The 17,116-nt window shown below is 37.7% G+C and overlaps 2 long non-coding RNA genes across 2 annotated transcripts; one reads left to right on the top strand and one right to left on the bottom strand.

The window, feature by feature from the left end:
- The first annotated feature begins 811 nt into the window (after positions 1 to 811).
- LOC129060813 (uncharacterized) lies at positions 812 to 13,988 on the top strand. Its single transcript, XR_008527708.2, has 4 exons — positions 812 to 867; positions 2,244 to 2,284; positions 11,160 to 11,252; positions 13,606 to 13,988. It is a non-coding gene; the product is annotated as an uncharacterized LOC129060813 (long non-coding RNA).
- LOC129060812 (uncharacterized) lies at positions 4,332 to 15,642 on the bottom strand. The gene is made up of 3 exons (XR_008527707.2): positions 15,590 to 15,642; positions 13,547 to 13,677; positions 4,332 to 4,476 (listed from the first exon to the last, which is right to left on the bottom strand). It is a non-coding gene; the product is annotated as an uncharacterized LOC129060812 (long non-coding RNA).
- Between the last annotated feature and the right edge of the window lie 1,474 nt (positions 15,643 to 17,116).

Raw genomic sequence — 17,116 nt, 5'->3', positions numbered from 1 at the left:
AGAGAATTTAGGCTGGTGATAGCTTTTCCAAATGCCCTATGGCAAAGGCTGGTGATGTGTTTTACAGCAGCGGCTCTTTAAGAGATAAAGATGATTTCTACTGAGTGACTGTTTTTGTTTCCTGAATCCCACAAAGAATATTTATATCACTTCAAGATGTGAAAGCCAGGATGGGAGATAAAGCTAAAGTATCTAAAACATGTTGATGATTTAAGGGAAAATATGTCGGGCTCTGAAGTTAGAATTTACCAGAAAATATTGGTTATAAAACAATCCCACTGGACATATCCAGTTAACAATATTGATAATACAGAGAGAAATCCCCAATCACAATTCAAATTATAAGTGGCTCTAAAAACTGTAAGTCTTTTTGCAATTCCATGCAGATTTGTTTGATGACTAAGTCTGACCTGAATTCACTTGAGGCTATTTTGACTCTTAGTCTTGTCTGAGGTGTATCTTCATGCATTTCACTGCAGAGGAGTTAATATGTTTGGTTACAGAGAGCTACTCAAGACCCTTCTTAGATAGTTTGCACACACACACACACACACACACACACACACACACACACCTCTTCTACATATGATATGTAAATTATATTACCTGATATGGTTTGGCTATATCCCCATCCAAATCTCATCTTGATTTTTAGTTCCTGTAATCCCCACGTGTCATGAGAGTGACCTAGTGGGAGGTAATTGAATCATGGGGGTGGTTGCCCCCATGCTGCTGTTCTCATGATAGTGAATGAGGTCTCATGATAGCTGGTGGTTTTATAAGGGGCCATTCCCCATTTTGCTCTGCACTTCTCCTTGCTGCCAACATGTGAAGAAGGACTTGTTTGCTTCCCCTTCCACCACGATTGTAAGTTTCCTGAGTCCTCTCCAGCCCAGTGGAACTGAGTCAATTAAACCTCTTTCCTTTATAAATTACCCAGTCTTAGGCTTGTCCTTATAGCAGCATGAGAACAGACTAATACATTATCTTTCTGAAAATCTAAGACCTCTGAATTCAAAATAAAGCTATCTCTATGAACTTCATTTAAGGAGTTGAGGGCTGAAACAACATCTGTTCATAAGTGCTTATGTGGTATATGTCAAGAAATTGTTGTTATTAATCTTTTTGTACATTATTTTGTTTACCACTTGCGGTAATTAGTTATTCAGCCTCAACTGCAGATGTGGGAATCGGAGCTCAGACTACTAAAAAACTTATCCTAAGAATGAATTCTTAGTTCAAAGTATACGTTCTATACCTATAACTTTTAATTTGAAAAATATCATTAAAAGGCACTATATTAAACCAAATTTTAGACATAAACTTATTTCTTTTCTCTTTCCCTGTACTGTCATTACCTGTATAAGTAAAGATTGTTTTTAGCTGAAGCTACTAAGGGTCTGAATCCAGTAGAGGGTTATTTAAAAACAAATGCTAGATCCCAAGACTTAGAACTAGAAAGTGGTATGATGGGAATATGGCTTTCTGGGAAGGGGAAGGGAAGACTCTGATTTGTAGTGTTTGCCAGTTTCTGTGGTGTAAATACCCTCTCCATGCCAATTTCAAACTGCCAGGTTTTTGGAAGCGGCTCACAAAATTCCTTGAAATTAATGTAACAAGTGGCTCTTAACAAGTCAGTATGAGGTCGTTCCAGCCCACTGCTGGAACTGGGTCATTTTTCAAAAGTCTAAGATGACTGCTGGTAAGGCCTTTCTCTTTCTGTCTTTTTTTTTTTTTTTTTTTGAGACAGAGTCTCGCTCTGTTGGCCAGGCTGGAGTGCAGTGGCGCTATCTAGGCTCAGTGCAAGCTCCCCTCCTGGGTTCATGCCATTCTCCTGCCTCAGCCTCCCAAGAAGCTGGGACTACAGGCGCCCACCACCAGGCTGGCTAATTTTTTTGTATTTTTAGTACAGACAGGGTTTCACTGTGTTAACCAGGATAGTCTCGATCTCCTGACCTCGTGATCTGCCTGTCTCAGCCTCCCAAAGTGCTGGGATTACAGGTGTGAGCCACTGCGCCCGGCCAGGCCTTTGTCTCTTGAAAGCATCTAGAGTACCCAAGGTAGATTTTACTTCAGTTCCTGTGTGTCTATGAAAAATTCCTGTGGGGAAATGGAGGCTGCCCTGCAACTCAACAACCATGAAATAGGGACCTACTCTATATCAGGCACTGGGAAAAACACTGAGGTTATTAAAAGGAATCAATTGCATGGTCCTGACTCTTGAGATTCTTTCATTCTTGTAGGTAAAATCAACAAGGAAGGTGATGAGCACAACAGTGTGAAAGTGAGGCTTTTTGATCAGCATTTGCTTACCTAGTTTGTGCTTGCTCTTTTTCTATTAACCACACAAGATTACTTGGCTTCTCAGGAATTATTCAAATAGACCCGTTTGGAAGCCTAGAACTGTCTAGAACTTGTTTGATGACCAGCAGGGAGATTGTTCTCGGCTTTCATGCTCACTTTTAATTTTCCAGTTTATGTCTTTGGATAGAATTGCGTTCCTCTGTATTCCCCCTGGGGCATTAGGATTTAGTAACTCTCTAGGAGAAAAGCAGGGAAGCTGCTACCATCAGGCGAGTTCTCTTATTAATAGTATGGGCCCTACCACTTCTGGATGAATTACACTCTCTTACCTGGCCCCTGGGGAAACTTCGGACATTGTAAGAGCAAGACCAAGAATACTTACACATTGCCCTTCTTTTCCTCCCCTCATTTATTCAGTGAGAGTGTATTTAGTACCTATCATGTGCTAAACACCTAGGCTCTTAAGACACAAAGATAAAGATTACTGTGTCTGCTTCTCAAGGAAGACAAGTAAGTAAATAATTGCAAAAGGGATGAAAAGTGCCTTAATGGAGATATTGCCCAAGTTAGAGCACAGAAATCTAGTGCTTAGGGGACACTGAAGTCTTCACCAAAAAGACAATACTTACCCTAGATTTTGAATAAAGAGACGTTGTCTTTCAGATAGACGATAGACAATAGTAGGTATAGCATGGACAGATAGGACATTCCATGAAGAAGAGCAATGGAGGCACAAAAGCTCAGAGAACTGAGGTCCTGGGTAAACAGACTGGTATAAGAAAACTTAATGTTTTATGTTTCAAAAGTCTATATATTATATACATACTGCTAAGAGCTGATGAATGTTGAACATATTTGTACCTTCAGTGTCGGGCATGCTGCCTGGCATGGAATATTCAATCATTATTGAATAGAATAAATGATTATGAAAAGTAGAAATGTAATTCTGTGTTCCAACAAATTGAGGAAACTGTGAAAGGTAAATAGATTATGTAAAATCAGCCAATCTCAGACAAAAACACTGGATACTTCTGATAGGAAGCAGTATTCGATTATGTGATAACTGTGTGCCTGGAGTCTGAAAATTATAGTTTAGATTCTCACACTCTTTATTTGAGCAGAAATTGTTCTGTTTCTTGGGAAGATGTGATGAATTTATAGAAACTTTTGTGATCTTCTTGGAAAAAGAAAACAAATCTAAATAACAAAAAATTATTATGCTAATGTGTGCTAATTTTGGAAAAGTGACTGAAACTTGGATAAAAATACATAAGAGTTTCCTGGGATAATTCGGTTTATGGCTGTTATCTGTTCTGGCATAAGCATTAGTATTACCACAATTCCCTCTCAGAAATGTCACCTTTGGATTAAATTTCTTGCTGAAATTCCCATTAATGGAACATTTTTAAAAATTCAGTATGCACAGATAAAGGTAGAAGGATGCTTTTTGGAGTGTTGTTTGTAATACTGAAAACAAGAAATGACAAATGTTCAACAATGAAGAATTAGCTAAATTAATAATGGACATCCTTATATGTGAATATTGGATCATCATTTAAAATAATGATTTAAGGCCGGGTGCGGTGGCTTACGCCTATAATCCCAGCACTTTGGGAAGCCACGGCCGGGTGAATCACTTGTGATCAGGAGTTTGAGACCAGCCTGGCCAACATGTTGAAACTCCCACTCTACTAAAAATACAAAAATGAGCCATGTGTGATGGTGCAAGCTTGTAACCCAGCTTCTTGGGAAGCTGAGGCAGGAGAATCGCTTGAGCCCAGGAGGCACAGGTTGCAGTGAGCCAAGATGGTGCCACTGCACTCCAGCCTGGGCGACAAAGCGAGACCCTGTCTCGAAAAAATAAAATAAAATAATATAAAATAATGATTTAGATCTATATATACCTACAGGGAAAGACACACATTTTATATATATATATATAGTTAAACAGCAAGAAAGACAGGTTTCATGATAGTATGTTTTATTATTATTTCATTCTTCTAAAAGAGAGCGAGGGTTGTGGAGGGGTGGTAAAGAGATAAATGGGGACAGGGGAGAGAGAGAGTGAGACTTATGGACAGTCACAGCTATGTTTAAATCTTCGTTCTTCCCTTTAAATGCTGAAGAGATCAGCCCAGGTTATTTAGTGTTTCTGATCATCAGTTTCCTTGGCTGTTAAATAAAGTAACAATAATAGTTATCTCCTGATGCTGTTACAATGAAATGCTGCATTTGTTACATTTTGGCCCAGTGTGGCTCTCAGCTAGGGTGATTTTAGTCCCCAGGGGACACTTGACAATGTCTAGAGATATTTTTTGGTCGTTACAGCTGGAGGTGAGGGGTGGTGATGCTATTCGCATTTAGTAGGTAGAAATCAGGAATGCTGTTACATGTCTTACTGTACACAGGAGAGCTACCCCACCAAAGAATTGTCTGGCCAAAAATATCACTAGTGCTGAGGTTGGAAAACTGATTTAGACATTAATAAGCACTTGATAAATGTGTGTGGATGCTCTTATTTATCGATAAGCTAATAATGATGATCTTTAGATGATGGGATTCTGTATGTGTGTTTTCATTAGACTTATCTTTATTTTGTATTATTGTCTGTGATTAATATGGATTAGTTGACTATGAAAAAAATAAAAGTAACATTTTCAACATCAATATTATAAACAACAACAACAACAACGGGTAATATTACTACTGCAAGCCCCATGAAGTAAGAGATCAAATCCCATCTACATAAGGCAGGACCTAGCACATAATAGGTGTTTGACAGAGCCTACTGAATTGAATTGAAATGCACAAACACATGCCAATAAAGACAGAGGAAGCTAGCTTGTTTTACTAGCCGGATTTTCGTTAGTGTTTTAACAAAGTGAATAGACTAATTTGCAATCAGTATATTATAAATACGTAACTTTTGTTGCAAACATCCTGTCTGGAAATATTTGTCAGAGAAACATTTGTCTTCTATGACAGGCTCTAGCCCATTGCCACACCCATGTACCAAACCATCACATATGTAATTTTTAAAGATTATACAAGTTACAATGACTCCAAAAAATAAACATCTTGAAGGTATAGTGTTTTTTTTTTTTTTGTATTTACATCCCCTTATTCTGCAGTTTGTATTACTGTCCCTGGTTCAGTGCTACTTAATTTCCTTTTTGAATTGTCAGTCCCAGAATATCAAAAAAGAGACTGTTTGTCCTTATCCTGGAGAGACTTTGAGAAAAAGTGTTAACTTGTGAAAAGTTTTGTGAGATTAGGCAATGCCTCTGAAGCCCCAGGTGCTTATCTGAAAAAAATGGGGGATTATAACACTTACGCTATATGGTTGTTCAGACAATCAAAAGAGACAATATTATCTCAAATGCGATACACACCACTGGTACTCAGTGAGGTGTAGTAATTTTTATTCATTATCTTTCAAAAAGATGATCGCTTTGTAAAATGCTCCGGTTTCACTCAGAATCAAGTTTTCTTTTAGTCATGTTGTGGGAAAGAATAGTGAATATGTGCATGATTTGATTTACTGAGAGGCACCATGGTATCATGGCAAGAGCTTTGAGTCTACAGCCACCAAATAGCAAAGCCAAATTTTATCAGTGTTATCAACCAGTGTTTCTCATATTTTTATATCCATGACCTCCTTTAAAAGCAGAAAATACTGCCACAGCCAACTAGTATTAGTTGAAATTTGAAAACAATTTAAATGCTACAACCAAGTTGGTGTTGTAACTCCTCTATAAGCTCTTATCTTCCCAAATTGCTCATAATCCTCCCTAATCCTACCTCAGACATGTTTTATGTGTTTCTCCTCATGCATCATTGAGAAACACATTTTAAATACTGCCAGAATGCTTAGGTGGTCCCAAGGAATTTTTTTTTTTTTACCCAGTTTCACAAGGTCAATCAAACTCATGACTCCATAATTGAATAATCAATCAAATCAAAAACAATTGATCTACACCAGGCATGTCAGCAACATATTGATTTACCCATTGAGCTCTGTTCAAATATAATGAAGGTGATGAAAACCATCATTGCATTGAGAAATGGTCAAATAAAGGACCCTGTGCAGGCATTTTCTCTCTCTCCTCCTTAATTATTGCTGTTCTTTTGTAAATTGATTTTAAGGTTATTAATACATGAAACTATATATACTTTGGCATAGTGGGAAAAAATTGGTTCAAAACTTCCTTTGGGCCACTTGTCTGTGTGAGCACAAACATGTTTCTTCATCGCTAGCTTTTTATCCATAAAACACAAATCATATGAAGTCTCTTCAATGAGAGGCTAAAATGTGATCATGTGGGAACAACTGCAAGGCAATAGTTAATAGAAGTTTGGGGATCAAATGACATTGACATGAATTCTAACTGTAATTTTCTAGCTGTGAAACCTTGGGCAATTGACTCAACTTGCTTGCATCTTAGTTTCCTTACCTGTAAAATTGCTATGGAAACAGTAGCTATCTCACAGGGCCTTTATGCATGAGAGTTAGTGATATGGTTAGGCTTTGTATCCCCATCCAAATCTCATCTTGAATTGTAATCCCTATAATCCTCACATGTCAAGGGAGAGACCAGGTGGCGGCAATTCATTGATGGAGCAGTTTCCCCCATGCTGTTCTCATAAGAGTGAGTGAGTTCTCAGGAGTTCTGATAGTTTTATAACAGGTGCTTCCTGCTTCACTCAGCACTTTTCCTTCCTGTCGCCTTGTGAAGAAGTGCCTTGCTTCCCCTTCACTTTCTGCCATGATTCTAAGTTTCCTGAGGCCTCCCCAGTCATTCTGAACTGTGACTCAATTAAACCTCTTTCCTTTATAAATTACCCAGTCTTGGGCAGTTCATTATGGCAGTATGAAAATAAACTAACACAGTCAGGTTGAAAACCAATAGAGCATTTACTGTGAAAGCACTCAGTAAAAATTAGCTTTACTATTCTTGTTTTTTGAAATGCCTTTCATTAGCTATTTCTGCCTATGTTTCCCAGACTTATAGTTTCCATTTTATTTCACAAATGCTGAGCTTTCAAATGCTGTATGAGACGGTCACTGCTGGTTGTCCACCAAAATCCAGTGTCCAAGGCTCCCTCAGTTATAAAACTCCCCAGCATTAGCTGGGCATATGGTTTCCAAATTATAGACCTCATTTCTAAGTCTTCCCTGAAAAGATAGATCTGGTCATTTGGGTAAGTGCTACCCAATAGATTGTAAGATTTGCTACAAGTAACTCCAAAGAAGTATCTTTAAGGAAAAGAAGTATTTTTTTCTGTCGCCTTTCTCCTTTAGGTAAGATATAATGTAAATATTTTGAATAGAATTGAATGATAAACTTGAAAATAAAGTTGAACAGCTTAAAACATAAGTTGGAAGATGGGAGTAGAGGATGGTAGAGCAGAAAGATATAAGGATTCTGGGACTGTGAAGTCACCAAAGCAGTTGTGGATCATCTATCAGGGTTTATATCCAAGAACAAGGAAGATACTCATGCCTTGTTGAAGTCACCATTAATTGAAGATGAGGAAGATTCATGTAATCATATTAATAGTTATCATCTTGGCACCATGGAATCAAGTGATTTCCACAGTACTGGCTAAGAAATGCCCTTGGATAATAAATAGCCCAGGATGATAATCTATTTGCATGGGTACAAGACTATCCTCATTCCTTTTTATTTAATTACAACCAATAACTGAATAAGTAGATGAATATTAGAAAAAATATATGAATGAACTCACGGCCCTCCATTCCCATCTATTTCAGAGCAATACAATTTAGCTTTCTCCCAGGAGTTTCTCAGAATTAAGTGTAAATCATGTATATTTTAGCAATAAGGAGTGTTAGAAAAAACACAGGGGTGAGAATTAAGGGAGCTGGATTTTGCCCTGTTCCTTCTTGGGTAAACTACGTGCCTTTGAAAATCCACTTTGTATGCATTTTAGTTTATTTCTCTATATGATGTACATCATAACATCAACACTTCTGTAGCATAAAAAGTTGCTTATACAGTAATAGGTATGTAAGTATCTTGAAAAGTTCAAATTTAGAAAATTTGTAAGGTATGTCTTTAGTTTCACTGAGAGATGATGTTGACTCAGAGGTTCCATGGAAGAGAACTACCTAGGGATGTTTCAGAAACCAAAGGGCTGCTGATATGCCAGTTGGCAGGACATCCTACTGGGATTGAGAATATGCATTTATGCACTTGGGTCTGCCATTCACACCTGCCCCCAACCCAATCCCTGCCTTCTGTGAAGAGACACAGCATCCTATTCATCACAGTCTTTGCATGCCGCCAAGAATGTGCTGCTGCTCCCGTCCATTGAAACAGGCGGTTGTTTGGCAAAGCCATCAGACACCTGTTGAGGCTGAGTCATCCCTATTCACAGGATGTGCCTCACAGCTTGGGTGGAGCATGTTCAGTAAAGGATGAGAGGCCTGGCGAGCCCAATCTGGTGCAGCTGATGCTCTCATTCATTGGCAGCTTTGAGGGGAAACCAGAGAGCCATGGTCTAATTTCACTTACTCCTCATCTTCTCTTTGACAGATGGATGTTTGCAGTGGAGTGGTCATGCACATGCGTTCAGGCTCAGGAACCTTAGAAAGAACTGTGTTGCGCTTGAAGGACATCAACCACTTCATGGATATTAAAATGAGTGGTGGTGGCATTGACACAGTGCCTGTTTAAATCCCTGACACTTTCTTCCATCATATGCAGCTTTGTTACCATGGTTTCTTAATTTAAGGTCCAGGTGATTATGTCAGTTCCAGAACTGACCAGTGGCTTTGTAGATCAAAATTAGTTCCACAAGTCAAGAAACTCTTGATCCTAGCTGATACTTTTGTAATTTGTTAAAGTAATCTATGACTATTGGAGTTTTTACAGGAACCAAATGATCATCTATATTGAAGCTTCTAGGGCAGTCTAAATAATTAACCCTTTCTTTTAGTTGCAGCTCCAGAATTTCTATATAGAAAGGGTTTAGAAGCTGCAATACACGTAAAAAGGGAGAGGTAGCATCTTGAAAATGGGTTTCCTATGGGTTTTACAAAATATTGAGAGACGTGCATTTCTAAGGATGCTGAGCAGGTGATGGCCACCCAAATCCTTACTTTACAACTGGAGCTGCTTTTCTCTCTTTGGATATTGAATTATCTAAAACACAGAAACAGAAATAATATAGGAAAAAATAGACTTGTTACTAAGTAAGACTAGAGTATTTTGGAACTGGGTTCAAAATAAACCTTTCTTCTGCTTTTCTACTGAATTAAACTCACCAACCCAGTCACAGGCACAGTAGTAACACTACAGGGTTTTTCTGATGAAACTGATGTCTGCATTGGTCTACACTGTAATCTACACTGGTCAGCTTAGCTTATGGAGGACAGTGTCTTGTCTTCAGGCAAGCAGATCCCATAAAAGAGAGCCAAGAGAAGTCATAAAGTGACTGTTTTTAAAATCTCTTATTTCTCTTTTGGAGGAAAATACATCAGAGGTAAAGAGAAGAGCAGAAAGTATCAACTCAGTATTTGCAAAAGGGTAGAAGCTCCTATTTTATAGGCCAGCAGTACTGTTGGGAAAGAAAATACACAACTCCTTACAGTGACCAGGCTTAAACAAAATGGCTGGGGTGAGATAGGAAAGTAGGAAAAGCCCTGGATTTGGAGCCGGATGAAACTGAGTTTGAATCCTGGGTCAACTGTTTACCAGATATAGACAAATCTCTTCATCTGTGAATGCCTCAGTTTTCTTTCCAACAGAATGAGGGTGCTGAGACTCCAAGGTTTCCTGAAGAGCAATAGACTGAGAGGCTATGTGGTTGAGAGTGTTGGCTCTGGAACCAGAAGGACCTACTTTTTTTTTTTTTTTTTTTTTTTGAGACAGGGTCTCACTCTGTTGCCCAGGTTGGAGTGCAGTAATGCTATCTTGGCTCACTGCAACCTCCACCTCCAGGGCTCAAGCAATCCTCCTGCCTTGGCATCCCAAGTAGCTGGGACTATGGGCACCTGCCACCATGTCTGGCTAATTTTTGTATTTTTGTAGAAATGGGGTTTCCCCTGAACTCCTGGGTTCAAGCAATCCATCTGCCTGCCTAAGCCTCCCAAAGTGCTGGGATTACAGGTGTGAGCCACCACACCTGGACAGTACCTACATTTGTTTAGTAATGGCTCTAATGTTCTCCAAAAGTCAGGTTTTGCATTTGCAAAATAGGGTTGATAATCTATTTTACAGGTTAATTTGGGGTAGTTACTGAGAGACTATGCATGAAGAATTTTGCATGATAAGCGCTAAGTAAATTTCATTTTAAAAGACCCAAAGAATTGCTGTTAAATTTTATTAAATAATTGTCAAATTATGAAATTTAGTGTATTTATCTATTAGGGCAAATGCTAAAACAGGACAAATTAGGGTTTGCTTATCTAATAATTTCTAGGGCTTTAAGTATAACAGAGGCTATTTTCACCTATCATTTCCACATTTATCCTTCAAAGTAGTGTTAGGTCTTCCAAATCTGAAGATAAACTGAATTATGTTATAAAATATCTGTGCATGGTATACAACCAAAAGCTGCATCCAGGTCAGAAAGAATAATGATAGTAGGTCAGATAGGAGTAATCAAGCTTACTGAGGAATTTTATCTATGTTATTGAATTTATTCCTTTCAAATAGGACTTGACTTCACAACTATTAATTGAAAGGGGACATTTGAGTAAAGTCCATGATTTTTATGTTTTTAAATAGAACACTCATGAGAAATATAAATGCATAAAACAGTTAAAAGTGGAGATGCTCTTTGGAAGTTTCTGGTTCCCCAACTTCCTCATGTTCTCCCTCCTCTAGAAATGACAACGATGCCCTAAGCTTTATGAAACTGCTAGATAAACACCTACCAGGTTGATATCATATCACTCAAAAGCAAAATTTATTCCTCAGGTGAATAGATCCATCCAGAAAATCTTATTCCTGAATTTAGTGGAGAAACTCATGATTTGTATAAGATATTTAGACCACTCTGTGTAAAAATAAAATGAAGACTTCTGTATATAAAAATGTTTGTTCAGATATATAGACCAATGGAGCAGAACAGAGGCCTCAGAAATAACACCGCACATCTACAACCATCTGATCTTTGACAAACCTGACAAAAACAAGCAATGGGGAAAGGATTCCCTATTTAATAAATGGTGCTGGGAAAACTGGCTAGCCATATGTAGAAGGCTGAAACTGGATCCCTTCCTTACACCTTATACAAAAATTAATTCGAGATGGATTAAAGACTTAAATGTTAGGCCTAAAACCATAAAAACCCTAGAAGAAAACCTAGGCAATACCATTCAGGACATAGGCATGGGCAAGGACTTCATGTCTAAAACATCAAAAGTAATGGCAACAAAAGCCAAAATTGACAAATGGGATCTAATTAAACTCAAGAGCTTCTGCACAGCAAAAGAAACTACCATCAGAGTGAACAGGCAACCTACAGAATGGGAGGAAATTTTTGCAATCTACCCATCTGACCAAGGGCTAATATCCAGAATCTACAAATAACTTAAACAAATTTACAGGAAAAAAAAACCAACCCCATGAAAAAGTGGGCAAAGGACATGAACAGACACTTCTCAAAAGAAGACATCTATGCAGCCAACAGACACATGAAAAAATGCTCATTATCACTGGTCATCAGATAAATGCAAATCAAAATCACCATGAGATACCATCTCATGCCGGTTAGAATGGCAATCATTAAAAAGTCAGGAAACAACAGATGCTGGAGAAACAGATGTGGAGAAATAGAAATGCTTTTGTACTGTTGGTGGGAGTATAAATTAGTTCAACCATTGTGGAAGACAGTGTGGCAATTCCTCAGGGATCTAGAACAAGAATTACCATTTGACCCAGCAATCCCATTACTGGGTATATACCCAAAGGATTATAAATCATGCTGCTATAAATACACATGCACATGTATGTTTATTGTGGCACTGTTCACAATAGCAAAGACTTGGAACCAACTCAAATGTCCATCAAGGATAGACTGGATTAAGAAAATGTGGCACATATACACCATGGAATACTATGCAGCCGTAAAAAAGGATGAGTTCATGTCCTTTGCAGGGACATAGATGAAGCTGGAAACCATCATTCTCAGCAAATTATCACAAGGACAGAAAATCAAACACCGCATGTTCTCACTTATAGGTGGGAATTGAACAAGGAGATCTGTTGGACACAGGGTGGGGAACATCACACAAGGAGGCCTGTCAGGGGGTGGGAGTCTGGGGGATGGATAGCATTAGGAGAAATACCTAATGTAAATGATGAGTTGATGGGTGCAGCAAACCAACATGGAACATGCATACCTATGTATCAGACCTGCACGTTGTGCACATGTACCCTAGAACTTAAAGTATAATAATAATTTTTTAAAAAGTAGTTTGTTGTGCCTAACTTCTTAGTCATAATAAAATTAAAGAAAATTAAAAAATGGTATGGAAACTAGAATGATTACTCAAGAAAGTCTATAGGTACCAAGTGTATTATATAAAATTAATTTTAAATAAAATCAAATTCTAAAGTAACCCTGATAAATATAAACTCTACATAGGCAGATTCATGCTTAAGACATTTTACAGTGAATAATATATTTAGGATGTCCTAGAATATTTGTTGAATAAATAGAGAAATCAATGACCCAATGAAGCAATAATTATATGTTAGAATCAATGACATTATTTTCTTCCTTACAAACAAGATCTCTTTTTAATAAACTTACCTAGCCCTGTATGTTTAAATATTATCTATATATCAATGATTCCAAAACTTTCATTTGTAGTTCTGATCCCTCCAATGAATGTCTGACATTTGTGTCTAATTGTTCATTCGAAATATTTTTAAAAGTGTCAATATGAATCTCAACACAACCAAAGAGAGCTGTCTTTCGATGTCCTACCCTCTTCTGCAAGATATTCTTCCATGTATTTGTACCAGTTATCTATTGATGCATTAAAATAAACAAGAGTTGGTGACTTAAGAAAACAATAACTATCCCCAAATCTTTTCACCTCTTTTTAAAAAAACAAATCTGCAATTTGGGAAGAAGTTAGCAGGAAAGGCTTGTCCTTCCCTCATGTAGCCTTAGGTGGACAGCTGAAATAGAGGCTGAATGGTCAATTTCCAAGGTGTATCAATCACTTGGTTGGTAAGTTGGTGCTGGCTCTGAAGCTCACCTGGGGCTGAGGGCCAGTGATCTCCATCCTTCTCCAAATGAGTATCTCATGTTGTCTAGGTCTCTTCACAGCATGGCGCCTGGGTTCCAAGGGGAATCATCCCAAGAGAGAACCAGGGAGAAACTATCCACCTGCAAGATCTAACATCAGAAGTCACATAGAACACCATTCCCTACTCTTAGTTAAGGAAGTCACAGAGATCTGACCAGGTTCAAGGGAGGAAACCATAGACTCTACTTATGGGACTGGCTGGATTCTGATAGAATATGGAAATATGACTTCAGCCATTTTTGGAAATTATACTGTGCCACACCTTAACATGTCAGAAGACGAGGACACTGTCATAACTTTCAGTCAATTGCTCAAACCAAATATCAAAGTATTATCCTGAATATGTCTCCTTTTATTTCACACTCACATCTGTTTAATCAGAAAATCCCATCACCTCAAAACATACCACAAACATGTGTTTGTCTTCCTCATGTTTAGGACAACCATCCTCATCCTGGGTGCCATCCTCTCTCTCCTAGTTGGCTTCGGGAACCTCCTAATTGATCACCATCTTCTCTGTTCTTTTGTCCCTACACTCCATTCTCCATATGACAATTAGGATAATCATTTTAAAGCATAACTCAGATGATAGCCTTCCCTGCTTAACAAAACCTCCAATGACAAAGTGGATCACAGCCTAGTGATAAAGTGGAGTAATTCACCAGAAAGATATAAAAATTCTAAATGTCAATGAATCTAATATCATAAGGACAAAATATGCAAAGCAAAAACTGACAAAATTGATTTGATAATTCCACACTCATAAATGGAGACTTTTTTCATAATCTTCTCAGAAATTGATAGATCAGGCAGAGGAAGAATGTTAATGCCGTGTATCTTAATGGATTACTGGTGGGCTGAGGCACTCCTCCCTTCAGCCCATGGTCTGTCTCTCGCCTTAAGCAGTCTCATCTGAATTATTACGTTTATGCATATTTTATGCATATTGAAAAAGATTGGGAATCACTGCCTTAGACTACCTCTCAAACAATAAGGCATACCAGAATGTTCATTGTGGCAGTGTTTTGTGATAGTAAACATTTTGAAAAAATAAGTCAAAATACTGATTTGCAATAGAATGGAAAACAAAATTGTTGCATTACATACAACAAAATCAATATGGATACATCTCACAAATATAATATTGAAGAAAAAAAGCAGTTGCAGAAAACATTCAATATGATGTTATATATGTAAATGTTACAAATTTGCCTAACAATATTGTAATTATTCAAGGATGCTTACATGTGCTCTAAAAATATGAAGACAGGAATAGTAATGAAAGTCATCAAATTCATGTTAGAGGTTATGTCTTGGAAAGATGATGGGAGCAAAAAAGTGATGAAGAGAATATAGTAATGGAATCATGAGGAAAATAAAATAGGTTATTTTTAATATTTCTCTTCTTAAAGGGCAATGGCACATAGATTGTTATTAAATTATTTCTTATACAGTTTGTACATATGAAAAAATAGAAAAAATCAAAACTGTAGCTCCGAGCTTATAAAAGCACATTCACACATGTGCACAAAAAACAAACATAACAGACACACACCCCTCTAGTAGCTTCCCACCAGATTCCTTCTTCTGATTAACAAAGCAAACATTCTATGACCTCTGCCTACCTCTCAGATCTGATATCACACCACTCTTCCCATGCCAGTTCATCAAGATCCTCTCTTAGGCCAAGCTTAGTTCTGCCTTTCAGTGCGCTTTCCCCTGTTCGACCAATGCCTTACCAATTAGAACTCAGTTTAAATGTCACTCACTCAAACACCCTGCCCTGAATGCCCAAACTAAAGTATTTGCTGCCATTCTTATTACTTTGCCCTCACTTAGACTTACTTCTTCTCATATTGTATTCATTTATTCATAATTGAATAGACTCATTGATTTCTTCTTGTTTGAGACACTCCCACCCTGCCATGTCTAGTGCTGGAGCTCCAGGAGAGTGGAGACCTTATCTGCTTGCTCCCTACTGGCCCCCAGTACCTGGAAGAGGTCTCATCCATTGAAGACGGACAATAAGTGTGTGTTGAGCTGCTACAGAAATGAACGTACATTAGAAAACTACTGGAAAACAAATACAACCTAGTATTATTAAGTTGTTAGTGTTACTTTCATGTTAAGACAATTGAAACACCATATTATTTTACATTTTTAAAAGTTTATGTCCTAGTTTGCTATGTATTAGCACAGAGGTCTTACATAAGTCACTTTACTTCTGCTGATTTTTGTATGTAAATTACAGAAGGCATTCAAGCTTGGCCATTCTCAGTTCTCAGTTAAGATGTGCACATTGTCCTCTCACCTTTGAAAGGTGAGAAACACTCATTAGAAAATTACCTGATGCTCAGACCATTCACCCACTTTATCTCCGGAGGACATACCTCCTGTTACTTGTATTTCTCAATGTTTAATCACACGTGATTCATCTGGTCTGCAGTTTTACTCTATTGGTGTGGGCTGGTCCTACTCATGTACTTGAGTACTCAGCTCATATCAGCTCTACTGAGAAGCTTTCTGTATTCTATGGCACCCTAATCTTACTTTAACTCAAAGTTGGTTTAGTTATCCCTCCTCTGAATCTCTGAACTCATATCAACTCCCTACATTTTTCTCTGTCATAGCACTTATTTTATTGTTTGTCATTTAATAAACATTGAGAAGTTAATAAACTTTTATATGAAATACAAAGGTTTCCCTCTAAGAAGAATTCTATGCTGTAAAACTTCTGGTCCTTGATCTCTACAAAAGCTCAGACATGAAAGTGAAAAAAGAGTGTGTTTTCCAACTGAATCTTTCCATCTCTAAGCCATACTTGCATCCAAGTCATCTAAGAAAGACAGTTAATTACATCTTCAAAACTCTGTAAAAGAGCAGTAAGAGGTCCTACATTTGGAAAAATTAGAGCCATTATATTGTAACTTTCAAGTTCAGTAAGTTCTTTCTAAAAGCTAACTGTAGTATTTCAAAGTTAGTGTTGCACAGTCTCTTTGACCTAACTTTCTGAGTTTAGTCATGGTCCTGCTAATCAGTAGCTGTTGTGACCTTAGGAAAGTTCCTTAATCTCTCTGTGCAAAACTGATGATTCTCAACAAGAATGTTGGGAAAATGAAAGATCTCCTGCATGTACAGTGCTTAGAGTTCTGCCCAGAACAGAGAAAATAGCATGTATGTGTCAGCAATAAAAACTCTTCACTTATTAGCTTCAAGACATTGGCTTTGACCTTTGTGGTCACAAAGAGTTGGTCAACTTCACTCATAGTTCACATAAGATTTTAAGCAACTTGACTAAATCTCTTGTATCTGTTTTTCCCAGGCTCAGGATGTTTCTTCATAATGCCAGCAATAATACTTGAGGACTAATTGTGGTTGCATACTTTGTGGTAAATAATTCCTTTTATAATTTTCCAGTAAATTTTCAATTACTTTGACTAGGTTGGCCAAGGACACCACAAATCTGACCCTTAACTACTTTTCTACTCTCACCTCTCCTCACTTCTCCCCTTATGGCCT

Source organism: Pongo abelii, chromosome 7 (genome assembly GCF_028885655.2).
Source record: "Pongo abelii isolate AG06213 chromosome 7, NHGRI_mPonAbe1-v2.0_pri, whole genome shotgun sequence".
Classification (NCBI taxonomy): domain Eukaryota; kingdom Metazoa; phylum Chordata; class Mammalia; order Primates; family Hominidae; genus Pongo; species Pongo abelii.
This window is presented reverse-complemented; position numbering and strand designations above follow the sequence as displayed.